Genomic DNA, 17,983 nt, shown 5'->3' on the forward strand with positions numbered 1-17,983 from the left:
TTAATTATTTTAATATATTTTCATCTGGCTAGAATTTCCCCAAACGATTCTCTGAGTCTTGGAGATCTCATGTGCGTTAGGCTCTCCACCAATTTTCATGGCTAGAGCACATCTGATGCTACCACAAATCAACAGATGGTTCGTGGAAGTTCGCTCGCACAGGTCTAAGATTGCAAGGTTCGAAGCTCACACATGTGCTAGGGTTTTGGTTTCTGGCCGCAGGCTTGTCACAAGCAATTTTCGGTTGCAACCACATGCAGATCAACTCATCTATGTTGTTGAAGCCTTTCAGCTGCACACACATCACGTCATCCCTATGGTTGGGACCTAAGGGTTGAATTTTACAGTTGACTGAAGATTTCCTCTGTTGACAACAGCGTTTAGCAGTTGATCGCAGATAGTGACAGTTGACCACAGGCTTCTGAAGCAAGGTTTTGATTATTGGCATTGTTGGGTTCATCTAATGATGTTGTTTAGTTGTTTTTTATGGATAGTTGTATGGATGAAGATATGGATCATTGTACTCTCTTTTGATGAATCATTCAATGACAATCTAATAATAAGAAGAATTTGAAGGGTTTTCCCTGTAGTGGATTCTGCCTTGGTCTCCAACCAATCTTTGTGTCTCTATGTGTGAATGTTTTTCTTCTATTGTTCCTTTATGTTCCGCTGCATTGATGATGATGTTGTTCTTTCTATATAATTGCATATTGTTGGGTTCATCTAATGATGATGTTTAGTTGTTTTTTATGGATAGGTGTATGGATGAAGATATGGATCTTTGTACTCTCTCTTTTGATGAATCATTCAATGACAGTCTAATAATAAGAAGAATTTGAAAGGGTTTTCCCCGTAGTGGGTTTTGCCCTGGTCTCCAACCAATCTTTGTGTCTCTATGTGTGAATGTTTTTCTTCTATTGTTCCTTTATGTTTCGCTGCACTAATGATGATGTTGTTCTTTCTATATAATTACATATTGTTGGGTTCATCTAATGATGTTGTTTAGTTGTTTTTGATAGATAGTTGTATGGATGAAGATATGGATCATTGTACTCTCTCTTTTGATGAATCATTCAATGGCAATCTAATAATAAGAAGAATTTGAAAGGGTTTTCCCCATAGTGGGTTTTGCCCTGGTCTCCAACCAATCTTTGTGTCTCTATGTGTGAATGTTTTTCTTCTATTGTTCCTTTATGTTCCGTTGCATTGATGATGATGTTGTTCTTTCTATATAATTGCATATGTTGTGGAATAATGTTGTAAAATTGAATAAGGATATGATGCTATGGGGTGAATTTAATATGCAAGTGAAGAAATTCAACTATCTAAAGCAAAGTACAATATAGCCCTAAGAAAATTTAGCATACACAGGCATATCTCCATAGTTATGGTGTATTTAGTGATTGTTATAAGTCACTTTATATATACACAATATGCACTTCTAATAATTAAATAATGCCTTGCTAGATGGTTTGTTTTCTAATGAGAGAAACAAATTTTTCATATATATTTCAGAATTTTGTAACATGTTGAATTTTATTCTCAAATTTTCATTGTCGAATTTTCTTCAAACTTCAAGGTCGTCGAACTTGAATTCAAACTTGAACTAGGTGACATAGGCTTTAATATATCAAGCCTCATATGCATAATCAAAAATGAAAGTAAGCTAAGTAAATGTAAGGAGCATCTTTGGGCAAATGTTCATGGGAAACCATAAATCCCATTTATGGAACTATTGATTGTGATGAAAAACACAAGTGGAAAAAATCCTTTAGTTATCCCTAAATGTCAAGGGATAATAGTGCCAAACCATTTATGATCATCTGAGAAAGTTTTGACTAGTGAAGACTGCATCAAGGACAAACAAGGTTAGCAAGTTCTTGATGAAATGTTCCTTGTATAAAAGGTTTGTCACCTTGAAGATTCTAACAATAGTTCAAAGTACATAAGGATGCAATGATCAAAATTCACGTTTCTTCAAGTTTATTGATGGTCAACTATTTGACAAAGCCCCAAGAAAAGGGGAGATTCCACAGATAGAGGGAGTATCTTATGTTCAGCGAGAACACTTTCCTCAAGAAGAGGAAGTGTTGGACCTTTAGTACCTTAAGAAGTGTCCAACAAAGCACTAATAATGACAGTGACAAGCAAAGAAGATCTAGGAACATACAGAGAAGATCCAGTGGCAAGAACTCCAACAAAGATTTCATACAATAGCCTTAATGACAAGAACAATAGTATGTCCTCCTTAAACAATTCCATACATCAGCAATTAAGGTATAGGGGCATCTATGGAGGGGAGTGAGAGAGAGAGAGGGTGCATGTGCCATCCTAATTTTAGATACTTTTTATATTTAGCGATTCACTTATATTTTAAAGGTTGCTTTAGTTAGCAATTGCATGCATAGTTATTTAGGTTGTTAAGCATGTAGACAATTTCCAAGAATAATTGGGGTGTAGATCCCTAGAAGAGAGAGATGCATACATGCATACTTGTACTCTCCAAACATGGGGACAACTTCCCAAGAATAGTTCTTTCATACAGGTTCAAGGTGTTAATCCCAAGTCCAAGAATAGATCTAAGGTTTAGGTTCTTTCCAATTAGGACACTATTATGCATGAGTCCACATTCATTGTACCTCCTAGTGTATAAAGGAGAAGGCGAGGACATAGGTTTTATTCATTTCAATTTAAGTGTATGATGTAGTGTATCAATTGTGGAGGTGGAAGCTTTCAGTCAAATTTTTTCTTTCAAGAGTAACAAATAGAGATTTGATTTATGTTTTGAATATGTTTACTTGCTACCATATTATTCAGTTTTGATAAAGATTAAAATTTTGTTTTTTTCCTGAGTGGGTAGGTTAGCAATCAAAGTATGATTGTTACCATGTGCTAAAGAATCTTAACAAGCCATGGAGCCAACATAATCGGGTGCATTCACAACAATAAGAGCACATATGGATATTCTAATGTGATTTGAGCAACATTGTCACTAGCCTTCGTATCTCTTTACGTATCTATGATTTCCATATATACTATACCAAATAAACACTGTAGGACCACAACAATGAGGAATTTAGAAAGTGTCTAGGAATGAGTTAAAAGCATTAGAAAATGCCTACTAAGCCCTCAAAAGTTGTCAAAGCACTCAAAATGGGTTTTGTTGTCGCTCAAATTGTACAGGCACTGCAACAACCGCTCAGGACAGGGAATGTCACTCTAATCCCCACCCACTCTGTTTTAGTTGTCTCCCAACAGCAGGCTATGGGGGTAGTCCCTATGGAAATGAGATGATAGAAAGAAAGTTGGGAACCAACTTGCCTGGGAGACACAGTTGAGTGGCCTAGCTACTTGGTGAAAATTTAGCAAGATTACGGATTCGATTAGATTTAGAATTGACACTAGTGCCTTAAGGAGTCAAAAGTTCTTGCTTATTATAATTATGACCAAGTAACCGAATGGACAACTGTTGCTTATATGATTGACTAACATATATGAGATGCAACTCCTAAGACCTAAGTGTGATGCAGGGATCTTGGTTAATTTTAGATTATATGCCTAGTCTAAACGGATCCTTTCCCATAACTGTTTTGAGAAACAGCCTTCAGAGTAAGTTGTGGGATGGAAGCCAAGGGAAATAAGCAAAGGTTGATTAACGATAGCTCCCCCTGTATTCCAACCACCTAGTGCCTTCGGCGCTACAAAGACTGTGGCTCTAACGACTGCAAGGTCACTATATTAACCACAAAGAAAGGTTGAATCCCTCAAGCTAAATGAGAGAGGATTGTCCTAAGAGTCTATCAACCAAACTTATGCTTTGAGGTAAGTTATTAAGTGCAAAGCTAAGATTAAAATGCTTAAACAATGATTATGAGTGAAGTCTCTTGAGTTAAGATTGGTTAAGTCTTTAAGTACTTATATTTGTGATTAGCCTTCAATGAAAAGAGTACTTAACGATAATTGGAAAACAATCTTAAAACAAGACAAGTGTTTAAGGATACAAGTATCAATGTTCAACACCAATTGATAACAAGAACTTAGAGCAAATTATCCACTTATCAATTAGCTAATGATTCAAGATGCCAATTACAAATACTCAAGATATTCAAATAAAGATTAACAATGAACTTATGCCAATGTCACAATTCCAATTAGATTTCAAATGCCCAAAATTTCTTGAACTATCAACAAGATTAGAGCTTAGAGACGTGACTGATTTAAGTGCAAAAATTGGAAATTCTTAAAACTTAGGACAAGACAAGCGAATGTTACATTTCCAATAACCAAAATCCGCAGTAATACTTTAGAAGTTTTCAGTGCTTATTAGTCCTATGAGAGCAGTAAGAAAAGCACTTTAGATTCAAGAGATGACAAGCATATAGCAATTGGATATAATCACTGAGATGCCCAACAACTTGCCAAAGTAAAACTATGAGTTTTAGTCCACTTCAGATGCAATATTCAGAATTATATCAGATCTGAAAGAACTTGTTACAGCAATAAGAAAAGATGTAGATGGTGAGCTATCAATGCTACAACAAATGCTAAAACATGCCCAAAATTTAGAGATAGATTGCCAAACTGAAAAATATGATTTTTAAGCTCTTTAAAGTGTGTTATTCAGAAAATATCAGATCTGATACAGTGATTATGCAGAGAATTTCCAGCAAGCAAAAATGTAGATCTAGGCTAGATCTTCAATGCCAAAGTGGCCAAAAATTTAGGAAAAAATTATTTTGCAATTTTAGAGTATTTTGACCAATTAGATGTGTTTTTTAAGGCACTTCTATCACTGTTATGAAGATGAATTTACAGTTGTAATAAAACAGTGAAGATATGAGGGTTTAGAGAGCAAACCCTAGGCCCAAAGCCTTGTAGATTACTTGTCCAACTTTGCCAGAATTTCTCCAATGCTCATGCAACCTAAAAACATCAATTTTGAGCAACTTTCTCTTGCAAAACCACCAAGTATTCAGTCTCAAAAATTTCAAAGGTCAAACTAGGGCTAGAAGGGAGCGAAGGGCAAGGGAAAAGAGGCCAAAGAGGATCACGGAAGGAGGAAGGAGGCCAATAAAGGCTAGCAGCTCAAGGAAGAGGCCTAAGGAAGAGGGAGAAAGCCCAAAAGGCTGGATGCAGGGAGGAGGAAGCCCTCTTAGGGCTTGTGGCCAGGGTTAGAGGCCCTAAAGGGCTGTCGTGGGCTCCACAAGAGCCACAACCTAGGGAAGGAGGGTTGCAAAGAGAGGTCGAGGCCTCGAGGCCTCATGGCCGAGCCTAGAAAGGCCTAGAACTCTGATGCAAAGGGTAAAAAGGGAGGTTGACACCGCTAGGGCTTATAGTCAACCCTGAAATGGGCTAAAAAAATGACGTAGAGGGCTAATAGGCTAATGCAGAGGCTAGAGAGGAGGACACTGGTCTTGGAGGGGCTAGATCTCTGCCTGGGAAAGCTTAAAAATGAAGCCCCAACTTAAAAAAAAATTATCTCCTTAAGATCTGAAATTTTGCTCAATTTATTTAATGGTTGGCCCTGCAAAAAAAAATTAAGAGACTAGATCTTACCCTCAAGGGCCTAGATTTATATCTATTCCAGCTTCCTCCACTTGATCTCACCTGCACAAATAGATTTACAAATACTCAAAACCCCAATATATACAAAAAATCTTAAAACCCCAAAACCCCAATTAGAAAAAATAATTTACAAAATTATTTTACAAATCTATTTACAAAATTTACAAATATACAAGGGTTTATGAAATTTTTGAGAAATGGAAAAAATGAAATTTTCTTTGATAAATGGCTAATAATACTTTGGAAAATTAATGCACACTCTAGCCTTAGCAAAGTTAACCCATAGTTTGTAAACTTGGGGAGCAAGGACTAGGGAATCTGTAAATACTATATATTTTCTCTAGAAAAATTGTTAAACATATGGCGAATCAAATCATCTAAGATAAACCCAAAATATATCAATAGAATGATTTTATCCCCATCTAGTGAAAAATAAATTTTACAATTAATAAGCACAATATAGGAAAGCTCGTACCCAACACATACCACAAATCAATGAACATTGAACACCATGAATTGCACCCCAAAGTCTTTATTATGATTCAAATAAACGTACCCAGCGGGATGTTGAAGGAAAGTAACTAGGTTTGGTCTTCATAAATGTACTTTTGATATTTGTATTTATTCAAGAAAAAAGAAATATTATTTTTATAATATATGTCAATGAGTTTCTTGCTCATTGAAATAGGTCTAGCACTATTTAAAGTGCTATAGGTGAGTCAAATAGTCAAAAGAATAAGTTGAAGACATTAAGGGCATGTTATACCTTGTATGAATATGTATTACGATCAAAAGAATACCTCCAAGCAAAGTCACAAGTCTCCTCCAAGCAACGGCACCATCAAGAAGCTCATTCAAGCATACAACTCCACCAAAGAACCATCCGCAATCCACTCTATAAGTCGGCCTACAAGTCGACTTAAGTGGAGGGACAGTCCTCTATTTATAGAGGTTGTCCACTCCAAACATAACGTACAACTTGGGCTCTGAAATCCACAAGCAAAGAGAAGACAAGAAGATAAAAGGAAGTCGAGATAAAAGGTTTGTTAGGGCAGCGAAGAGAGAAGGAGAAACAGCGAAGGTTAAGAGACTATTTCCTCCGGTATACACAGCCACACGTGCGAGGAAATGAAGGACAACTTGCAGTTATCACAGCAGTAAAATCACAGTTGCATATCTCACTTTGTTTGGGGCTGAAACTAGGCCTACAAGGCCTCCTACTCCAACGTGGAAGGAGGACTCTCAAGCAAAGTAAGGAAGCAAAAAACCGAAGTATAAAGGACTGTTTCTAGGGCTAGAAACAGTCACACGTGCGAGGTGCAGTAAGGGTATGACAGTAGCTAACAATCCTTTGTTTGGGTGAGAGATCAAGCCTCCAAGGACTCCCAAGCCTAGTGAAGGAGCCCATCTCTCTAAGGTGAAAGGACTCTAATTGGAAGACAAAGTGCCGGAAGAAGTGTCGAGGTATAAGGTGCAAAAAGGAGTGAAGACTTGACTTGTGCTTGGATGATCTCTTTGTCAGGGGTCTAGGGTTTGGAATTGATCAATAGAAGCTTCAATAAGAGAAATTCACTAAGGGGTTTTCCTCTCAAGAGTAGAGAGATTTTGGCCCTAGCAAGGAGCCAACATCTTGTGTTCTTGTTCTAATGTTTTGGTAGCAGTTTGATGAAGTACACACATATGCACTAATAATAAGAAGAAGAATAATAAGTTAACAAGAAAAGTAAAAAGACTCCACAAATTGTTATCAAGTAACGAAAAATCACACTACACTACTTTGCCCTAGATTCTTCAACACGGGACTGTAGTGTTCCATCAATTCTTTTGCAACAATTCCTTAGCCAAAAATCAGATGGCTTGACATACAAATGACTCTCTATATATAGATAAATCCTCCAAGTGAAAAAATAATGGCTAGTTGGCTTGATCCTCGTCAAAATAATCTTAGTTGTTGATAAATCGTTGATGATCTTTCAAACTTAGCAGTTGAAAATATTTATTTTGAGGGATTTTCGAATTTCTCATTAAATCCCTTTTTTATTAGCTCAAAATTAATTATATTGAGCTAATTTCATCGAAAATTTGAGTTTGACTTAAACACCAAGGTCCAAGGGTCCAATTTTTCTTGAAATATCCAATATTCCCTTGGTGGGGGACCTCCAAAAATTAATTCTTTTGATATCCACTAATTTTTCCACTTAGAGAATTTAATATTTCTAAAACTTTAACTTTTACTCCAATTAATTAAATTTAAGACATAAGATTTTAATTTATTTTTGCGAGTAAAAATAATTAATTGACACTTGAGGGGATTAATATTTTTTCTACCCTCTAATATTTTAGTCATGGAGTCTAAGTATGAGGGACCATGCACTAAAATATTTTTTACATAAGATAATTACATTTTCAACTCTCAAAGAGGGGCACCCATTTGGTATAGACCTTCAAATAAGTTACTCAATTCTGTGACATAATATGATCTAGTAGACCAAGTGATTTGTAAGAAAATAATTTCGCCAACTAGCTTAAATTATTCCCAACCCACTTTTACATAAGACTCGATTAAAACACTAGGATTCACCTAAGACTTTGACAAAAAATTCCACCCAAGCTTTGGGGTGAGGTTCGAGGGAAAAACTTTGCCGACCATCTATGTTTAGAAACACAAATGAGTCAATGGAATGAAAAACCTCCTAAGATGAAATCATCGTCAAAATAATAGGCTTACCTAGGTTGTTACATACATTCATGGCCTTACTAACATCATTTACATTCAAAAATTGAAGAATGGGTTTACAATAACATAGTGTTGACGGCTGATGATCTCAATCCTTTGAAAAAAAATATGTTACATCTGCTTCCTCGAAACTTTGACAAAATGAGTGCAACATTTGGCTCCATATTGTTGATTTCTATAACATCGGATGTGGTTTAGCCTCAAGATTTTGCACATAGGCTAAGACATATGCATTCTCCAAGACCCAGAAATTGTTTGTGAAAATACCACCTAGAGATGTTTAATTAGAATAATTAATCATTTTTAATGTATTCCTAAGTCTAAACTTAGGAAATCTGATTAACTAAAGGGTATTAATTAAATCTGGTGTGAATCTTCTAGATAAAGATGAGGATCAACTGCCAATTAATCTTATAGCCCTTGAATATGTTTTAATCTTAGTCGTTGGTCCTCCAACGAGAGATTATAAGGAGCTTGATGAGCACGTGGAGAACACACTGAGATAGTGAGATCTAGAGATCGAATTTCTCAAGAGTAGCAACGCTAAGTTGATGGAGAGAGATTGAGTGATCTTCTTGGAGTGAGGGCAGGGATAGTAGACCGGAGGGGATTTTCCAGTCCCGATGAGTGCAAGGTAGAGAAGGCATCGGAGTGCTTCCTAGGGAGTCTGCAATTTTGTTGGGGAGCAGTGGAGATCCAAAGCCAAAAGTCGAGGTGTCAATCTGGAAGGCGAGGGAGTCAAGTTTCCAGTAGGCAAAAGATCATAAGGAGAGGTTGAGCAATCGCTTGAGCTGTGACGCAGTGACTATGTGAGCCCAAGCAGAGACTGTGCAGAGATAGCATAGGGCAGCTGATCTAAAGCCTAGATCAGTGTCAAATCTTCAGTGACAGTGTGAGATATTTTCTCACTACCTCTTTGCCAGTTTATTCTCTGTATCGAATAAGCCAGTTTAGGCATCCAATGATTTATACTCAGAAAACTACTGCTTAATAATTAAAGCCCTTAGGCTGCTGCAACAATTTTCCCACATTGGGTTTTTCCGGGGACGTTTGTTCAAAAACAACGGTGTAATTGTGTGTGTTTATTTCTCTCTTGTGCAGTATTTTGCTTCCGCAGTATTTTATGTTATGAAGGATGCAGTAGATTTATTTCAATGTTTATTGTGTAACACTATAAATAGCTTGATTCAGAAATTAACAAGTAGGAGAAATTTAATCAGCTGTTGCAATAGGGATTCGGGTCACTGAATTTTTCACATGGTATCGGAGCACAGTTCGTAAGCCAAAGAGCTCAGAGCAGAAAGGGAGAAGGAGGTTCGAATTTCTGCGTAGGCAGCAATTCGAAACCCTCAGGGGCAACGTATTTCCTTGGCCAGGAGGGTCAGTTTTTCGTGGAAATTTTACTTCTCTGAGTGAGTCGACAGAGAATAAAATTTTCCAGATCGAAGAGTACCAGAGGTAGAGGGAGTAACAGCAGTTTCCTTGCAGAGAAGATCTTCAGATGGGATGCAAATTTTGCAACAGTTTGCTAGTGCAAATAGTGTCAAAAGGAAGGAAGATCACACAATGAGGGAACTCTTTCCTCAAGGAACTTCTAGCCAAGAAGTTCAAATTTTCCTAGCAAAACAGCAGTAGCAATGTGCAGGATTTCTCATTCCAGAACGGAGTGTGAATAACTCGACAGCAGCTGCGTAGAGGAGAAGAGGAGTTCAACAATTTTCAGATAGATGGCATCAACAAGGTTGAGAGATCAAGATTAGTTGGACGGAGCCTCTAACTATGTGATTTGGATGGCCAGAATTTCCTACCCTCAAGAATTAAGTATGATCTCAAGACTTACATCGATAGTGTGGTAAGCTATACCCGCAAATGCAAATCCGCTTAAGTACAAGAAGGAGATGGCGAAAGATAAGAAGTTGATTCTCGATGGGGTTCGAGATCACGTGGTATCTCACATAGTTGGTAAAGATACAGCCCAGAAGATGTGGGAGGCACTAGCTATGTTGTACAAAGGATTTTTCGAGTAGCGGAAGATGTATCTTGAGGAGAAGTTGAGATGCACGAGGATGTAGAAAGGGGAGCGTATAGACCTCTTCCTTACTAGGCTTCAGGATGTTTGGGACTAGCTATCTTCAGCAAGGTCAGCGCCCCAGCCTAATGAATTGATGCGATTAGCTTTGAACAATGTTTCCGAAGAATGGCAACTTTTTGTCCAGAGTATCATGGGCAAAGAAAAACTGTTAAAATGAGATCGTATGTGAGCTAATATGCAGCAGGAGGAGATGAGGAGAGATCTGGTGAAGAGCAACATCAGTGGTGCTAGTAGCAGCAATGGGATGAAGCAAGTAAAGGAAGAGTAAGATGTGGCCCTCGCATCTAAGGGGCAGCAAGAGCAGCGCAGGAGCAAGAAGGACATTTCTGAGGTCAAGTGCTTCAGGTGTCGTGAGCTTGACCATTACAGCACTCAATGTCCTCTCAGAAAGAAGGACAAGGAGGAGAAGCAGGATCAACAGGTTGCATCCGATGAGATCGATAGGTTGTCCTCCAAAATGGAGGAAGAATTTTCCATGATCACCGAGTTACCTCCAGGGGTAAAGTGGGGTAATTTGGAGTTATAGCCCCATAGAGCTACAGGATGGGCAAGATCCTTGAGGAGATCCACCTCATGAATCAATACCTTTCTACAGGAGCCCATAGCATGCAGTGGCAGGTGGTGCAGTCAGGTGCCAGAGTGGCAGATGCAGTAGCTAGTAGCAGTCAGAGACTAAGCAACGCAGAGTAGAGTTGGAAGTAGTGCAGTTGGCACAATGCAGAGTCAACAGCAACACAGAGCTAACAACAGTCAGGACTCGGGTGACAGATGTATCATACTGACCACAGTTGGTTCAATATTTTGGATGCTTTGTCATTGCAGTTGTTGCAGTTGCAACAGCAGTAGTTGGAGAAGGTTGCAGTGCAGATGCACTATTGGCAGCAATTCAACAGAGTTAGCAGCAGCATGGATGCAGCAATCAGAGTTGCACAGGAGTTGATGGGCAGCAGAGCCAGACATCAGCAGCACAACAGGAGATAGTGCAAAGACAGAGTGATGCATCAACGGGTTGTAGCACTAAAGCACATTCCTCTCTAAGAGGAAGTGTTGATTTTTGTAGCATCGGGTGTCCTCTAGTCTTGAGATTTTACAAAGAGGCTAAGACACATGCATTCTCCAAGACCCGGAAATCGTTTGGGAAAATTCCACCAAGAGATGGTATAAATAAAGTATTAATCATTTTTAATGTATTCCTAAGTCTAAACTTAGGAAATGTGATTAATTAAAGGGTATTTATTAAATCTGGTGTGAATCTTCTAGATAAAGACGAGGATCAACTCTCAATTAATCTTAGTCCTTGATTATGTTTTAATCTTGGTTGTCGGTGCTCCAACGAAAGATTATAAGAAGGAGCTTGATGGGCACTTGGAGAACACACTGAGATAGTGAGATCTAAGAGTGAATTTCTCAAAAGTAGCAGCGATGAGTTGCCGGAGAGAGATCGAGTGATCTTCTTGCAATAAGGGGCAAGGATAGTAGACCAGAGGGGATTTTCCAGTCCCAGTGAGTGCAAGGTAGAGAAAGCATCAAGAGGTCCAGAGAGGCAGCGCAATGCTTCAAAGTGAATCCGCATTTTTGCTAGGGAGCAATGGAGATACAGAGCCAAAAGTCGGGGGGTGAGTCCGGAAGGCCAAGGAGTCGAGTTTCCAATGGGTAGAAGATCAAAAGGAGAGGGTGACGCAGTCCCTTGAGCTATGATGCAATGACTGCGTGAGCCCATGCAGAGACTGCGTAAAGATAGCGTAGGGCAACACATCTAGAGCCTAGATCAGGGTTGGATCTTCAATGACAGTGCGAGATGTTTTCTCACTACCTCTTTGCCAGTTTACTCTCTGTGTCGGATAACCAGCTTGGGCATCCAATGAATTGTACTCAGAAAACTACTGCTTAATAATTAAAACCCTCAATTGTTGCACCGGTTTTCCCACATTGAGTTTTTCCGAGGATGTTTGTCCAAAAACAACGGTGTAATTGTGTGTGTTTATTTCTCTCCTGTGCAGTATTTTGTTTCCGCAGTATTTTATGTTGTGAAGGCTACAGTAGATTTTATTTTGATGTTTACTATGTAACATTGTAAATAACTTGATTCATAAATTAACAAGTAGGAGAAATTTAATCAGTTGTTGTTGTAGGGATTCGGGTCACCAAATTTTTCACACATTTAGGGACACGTTGCTTTCATGAAGTAACGTGAGAACCCCAGAATCCTGCATCCAAGAATACAAAATTCCAGCAAATAGGTATCCATTCAAAATCGAAATCATTATGCATACATAGTCAATCCTGCTGGAATAGAAAAATCTACTCTAGCAAACTAAAATATGAAAGACATAATCGTAAATGCATGAAATAAAACTATCTAATGACATGAAATAAAAGGGACAGGGTTAGAGATACTATACAAACGATGCCCCATGGCATCAGATGTCATCTCTGTAGTATAATTTCAGCATCTGTCCATTTGTTGGCAGATCCACAGGATCGCCCTCCAAAGTATTGAGATAGAAATAATTTGTACCAGCGATTCCTCTGATAATATATGGTCCAAGCCATAGACTGTCGAACTTTCCATAATTGTTGGGCTTCTCATTCCTGCGATCCCATAATAATACCATATCTCCGACCTGTAGAGATTTATTTCGTGCAGACTTGTTGAATCCTTCTTTTATTCTGGACTGGCTCAGACATATGTTATCAAAAGTATCTCTTCGGGCCTCATCAAGTTCCATTATCTGATCTATTCTTTTCTATACTACATCTTTGTCTATTGTAAAATGCTGAAGTAGTTGATAAGCAGGAAGCTTGAGGTGAACATGCAAGGTTACTTCAAACCATAAACAAGCTCAAACGAACTTTTTCCGTTAGCCCTCTTCTTCGTGATCATGTCTACCCATAATGCATACTTGATCTTACTGTCCCAAGATCGTTTATTATTCCCCCAAATTTTCTTAATGATGGTGATTAAATTTTTATTTCTTGATTCGGCCAGACCATTTCCTTAGGGATAATAATTTGAAGAATGAGATAGAATAATACCATACTTGAAGCAGAAAGAAGAAAATTTGGAAGAGCTGAAGGCTTTGGTGTTGTCAGTCATGATCTTGGTTGGAACACCACATCGAGTGATGATGTGATTCTCAATAAAGTCCATGACAACCTTCTCAGTAGCATGCTTTGTCGGAATGGCCTCAACCCACTTCGTGAAGTAATTTGTTACAATCAAAATCCATGAATAACCATTACTAGAATTTTGGTTAAATTTACCAATGAAATCCAACCCCCATTGCTAAAAAGGAGCTTCCGCTACAACCGACTAGAGAGGGAAGGATGCTAATTTTTGTTTTCCTATGAAAAGTTGGCATTCTTGACATTTTATGACAAATTTATGTACATCTGAAAAAATGGTGGGCCAATAATATCCCGCACGCAAAATCTTGTGGGTTGTGGTTTTCGTTGCAAAGTGCCCTCCACAAAACCTTGCATGGAACTCAGTGATAAGCTTCTTAGCTTCATCCTCATTAATTCATCTAAGTATTATCCCATCCAAATTTCTCCATCCAAGACCATCTTTTAAGATACAATATTTGGATGCCTTTAATATGAGAGCCCTCCTTTTATGGGCTACCAAGTGATCAGGACAAGTTAGATTTGTCAAATAATAAATGATGTCCTTATACCATTCGATCCTTTCCAACTTCTGAAGCTCGAGAGAGATAGAAGGCTCAACAACCATCTCTAAGGCTTTCTCATTACTTTTTGTCAACATTTGAGCTAATCCTTGACCTTTGACAAGCTTGGTTGGTCTAATCTCAAGATCATATTCTTGAATCTTGGTTACCCATCTAGCACAAGTTCTCAAGCAATCAGTTTGTGTTAATATATCTTTAATAGTTGAGTGTGGAACAAATGCGATAATTTTTTAATAGCCCACATATGTTCTGAAATGCTTAAGGGATTTGACCAATGCATAACCCTGTTTTTCCATAATGTTGTACTTTAACTCTGAATTCTACAAGGATTTGCACATGAAAGCAATTGGTTGCTCATAGCCATCTTTGTTTTTCTACAAGAGAATATGTGCTATAGTGTCTTCGGAAGCAAATGAGAAGACCATAAAATCCTTTGAATAATCTAGGCTAACCAAGACAGGAGCTTTAGCTATAGCGTCTTAAATTTCCTGAAACCCCCTTTTACCCTCATCTTTCCATACAAACTTTGCATCTTTCTTTAGAAGACATTGTATGGGTTTAACAATTTCAGCATAATTCGGAATGAATCTCCTGAGGAAATTTGTCTTACCAAGGAAAGACTATAGGGACTTAAGATTATGAGGTAATGGAATTTGTTGAATAGCCTCAATTCTTTTAGGATCAATCTTGATGCCATCCTTGGAAATGATATGTCCCAATAATTTCTCTTCGATCACCCCAAAAACAGAGTTAGACGAGTTTAATGATATGCCAAATTCACGACATTTGTCAAAAACCTGTCTTAGATGGTTGATATGAGCTTTTTACCATCCATAGAGAAAACAGTGAGGTCATCATGATAGATCTCAATAATTTTGCCAATTAATCGCTTGAAAGCATAATCCATAGCCCTCTGAAAAGTAGCCCTTGCATGTTAACCCGAAAGTCATTCTGAGATATTCAAAAGAAAACCCAAGGTGTGGTGAGGGTGGTATTAAGACGATCTTCATCTTTAACCCAAACTTGGTTATAACCAAAAACACCATCTAATAATGACATCATACCGGACCCGGTTATCCTTTGTAGCATATTCTCCATGTTGGGCAACGATAATTATCTTTTTTACAAGCCAAGTTAAGGTTTTGAAAATCCACACATAGCCTGATAGTACCATTCTTCCTTCTAACAATTACCAAGTTCAAGCACCAAGAGGAATGTCGAGTCCGTCCAATGATACCAGCAGCAAGAATTTTCTGCAATTCTTTTTGGATGAGAGGGGCTAGCTTAGGATTGATTTGCCTAAGTTTTTGCTTAAAAGGTTTGGCCTCTTCATCTTTTAAAGGAATTGTATGTTGAATAACATCCTTCTAGTAACCTTTGAGCTCATCATAAGAAAAGGCCAAGACATCTCGATATTCGATGAGCAAATCAATTAAATCCTCCCTTTCCTCTTCAGAAGTTCTTTTGCTAATTTTAACCATCTTTGGGTTTTCGGGAAAACTAATATTTACTTCGATGAATTCTCCAGGATCCATTTTCTTTTCATCAATTTTCTTGGTGGCATCATTTCTATCAAAGAGTTGTTCCATGGCCACCATATTCTCAATGGTGGGATTTACCATATCTTTCCCTTTGAGTTTAGACCCTTCTTCCTTAGAACAAGTTTGGAAATTTTCACATTTGTCCAAATGATTAAGGAAACAGACAATTTGCTTCTCATAATCAAATACTTGTCAGTGCTCCATATTATCCGAAACTGATGGTCTAAAAATGACTTCCATTTTGGCTTCATCCTTTATTAAACTATCAGATATTTGGAAAGTGGAAGCTGCTACAGCAAGCTCATCGGCTTGACTATTTTCTTCTCTAGGGATAATGTGTAGGCCAAATGCATCGAATAACTCAATGGTATCCCATACAGCGTTTCTGTACTTCTTGAGTCTATCACTTTTACATGAGAATATACCCTTGACCTGCTTGATGACCAAATCTAAGTCACCTTTCACAGTTAATGATTTTATTCTGAGGTCCCTAGCTATTTCCAAGCCCAACAACAAAGCTTCATACTCAGCTACATTGTTAGTAGCTTCAAATTCCAAACGGAAAGCAAATTTGAACACATGCCCTAGAGGTGAAGTTAAAACAATTTTAGCCCCTTTACCTGGTTTTGAATGGGCACCATCAAAACTCATGTGCCACATTTGATCTTCAGACTCTATTTTATCCTTCGGCAAATCTAATGGATCAGAAGGATAGCATAATTTCCAATGTTAGACTTCATCACAACAAGCTCTCCTAAAAGGTTCTTGGGAGGGGACACTTCGTCTGAAACTTCCTCAACCCTGGCACAATCATCACTTGGAACAGAGGAAGGGGGAGCTTGGTGCTCATCTCTAGGAATTTTTCTGGAGAATTTTTTACTTCTTCCGTAACCAAACTATTCTGAAACGAACTTTTGTTCATCTGACTGATAGGTACATATATTTTCACTTGGTTGATCCATTCTCCCAATTTGAAACCAGGATTAGCTTTAAGAAAATCAAAAACAGATTTTTTTATGTCTTGAGTAGATTTCTCCTCAAGCCAATCTTCATCTTTATTTTCCATATTGCTTAAGTGAAGAGTTTCAACATCACAGGGATTTTCAATAACTTTCATCCAATCCTTTAAAGGCAAATGGAACCCTTTTCCGAACATATTAATTTGAGGATCAGGAGGCCTTAGCTCAGCACGAGGATTTCTTCTTGGCCAAGGATCGTTATCACCTTTGGGTTGTATATTTAACATCTAAATCATCCTGAACTGTATGTCACTCATTTGTTTGGTATGCTCAAGATTCATTTCTCTTACTAATCGAATCAATTATTTTCTGACTCTTCTTCTTTAACTTCTTTCTTTTTAGACTATGTTGCAAGAAACGTTGCCCCCAGGTCCATTTTAGCCAAGAAACGAAACTGAAATGCGTACCATACGGCTCGGAAACTTCCGACTATACTAGCACGTTTCACACTAAGGAAACGTGGCCAGTACAGCTAGAAACAAGTTTCCATGCCGTACGACGGCATTTCCACTTCATATTATGATTTTTCTTTTATTTTTTTATTTTTTATTTTTTTTCGCTTCTAATATTTGATTGGGTGAAACAAATATCTTGTGGATGCTTCTAGATGCCTCTCTCAAGTTATAAGAAGATTCTTGCCAAATTCCCTCATCACACAATTGAGAAAGTCGTTTCACTTGGAGACAAACTATTTTAGCAAGGAGAAAAGAGGAAGAGAGCAGTGGTTTCAGCTAGGGCATTTTCAACAGTGAGCAAAGGAGACTTCAACAACAAGAGAAAGAGATCAGCAGCAAATTTGGAGTGCAGAGTTTCCGGCTACGGCATTCTTGGCTTTTGGCTTAGCTACAACCAATTTTCTCGTTTTTTCTAGCATTTTAGGGTAGCTTTAGCTACAGAAAATTAATTTGGGTAAGAAGCATTCATTTTCTTAGTTTTTTCCTACTATTTCTTCAATTTTTCGAGCGTTTATGCTTCCAAATATATGAAAAACGTTTTTTATTTACAATTTTTTTATTCTTTTTTGCAACAATAGCTTCCAACCAAGGTGCAGCTGCAAGTTCAAGCCCCAAGTCCAACCCAAGGGTTGAATTTTATCCTCTTTGGAGGCATGTTCAGAAGCTTCAAAAATGTGGAGGCGGTGGCTTATGGGAATGGCGATGTAATCTTTGCAATAATTTGTACAAGGGCTCCTAACCAACACTGAAGGCACATCTTTTGCATGGAGGAGGACAAGGGATTGCAGGTTGCACAAAAACAGCAAACCCATTGGCAAGGAGGGCATATCAAAGAGAGCAAGATGAGGCAAATGGAATGAAAAGAAGGCATGATGAGCTTAGTCA

The 17,983-nt window shown here is 38.1% G+C and overlaps 1 protein-coding gene across 5 annotated transcripts in view; it reads right to left on the minus strand.

Moving 5' to 3' along the window:
- LOC149198390 (putative phosphopantothenoylcysteine decarboxylase) overlaps positions 1-17,983 on the minus strand; it is a 175,392-nt gene that overhangs the window by 115,497 nt on the left and 41,912 nt on the right. For 2 of the 5 annotated variants that reach the window (XM_089402051.1, XM_089402047.1), the window contains exon 2: positions 5,557-5,607. The exons of 2 other annotated variants lie outside the window; for them this stretch is intronic. The gene's annotated coding sequence lies outside the window, so the exon portion shown is untranslated. Of the gene's footprint in view, positions 1-4,857; positions 4,924-5,556; positions 5,608-17,983 lie in introns of all 5 variants that reach the window. One more of the 5 variants, XM_089402049.1, reaches the window with a different exon arrangement.

The sequence above is a fragment of the Pinus tabuliformis genome, chromosome 2_1 (genome assembly GCF_031772625.1).
Source record: "Pinus tabuliformis cultivar Carrire ecotype Pingquan chromosome 2_1, CPIR1, whole genome shotgun sequence".
Classification (NCBI taxonomy): domain Eukaryota; kingdom Viridiplantae; phylum Streptophyta; class Pinopsida; order Pinales; family Pinaceae; genus Pinus; species Pinus tabuliformis.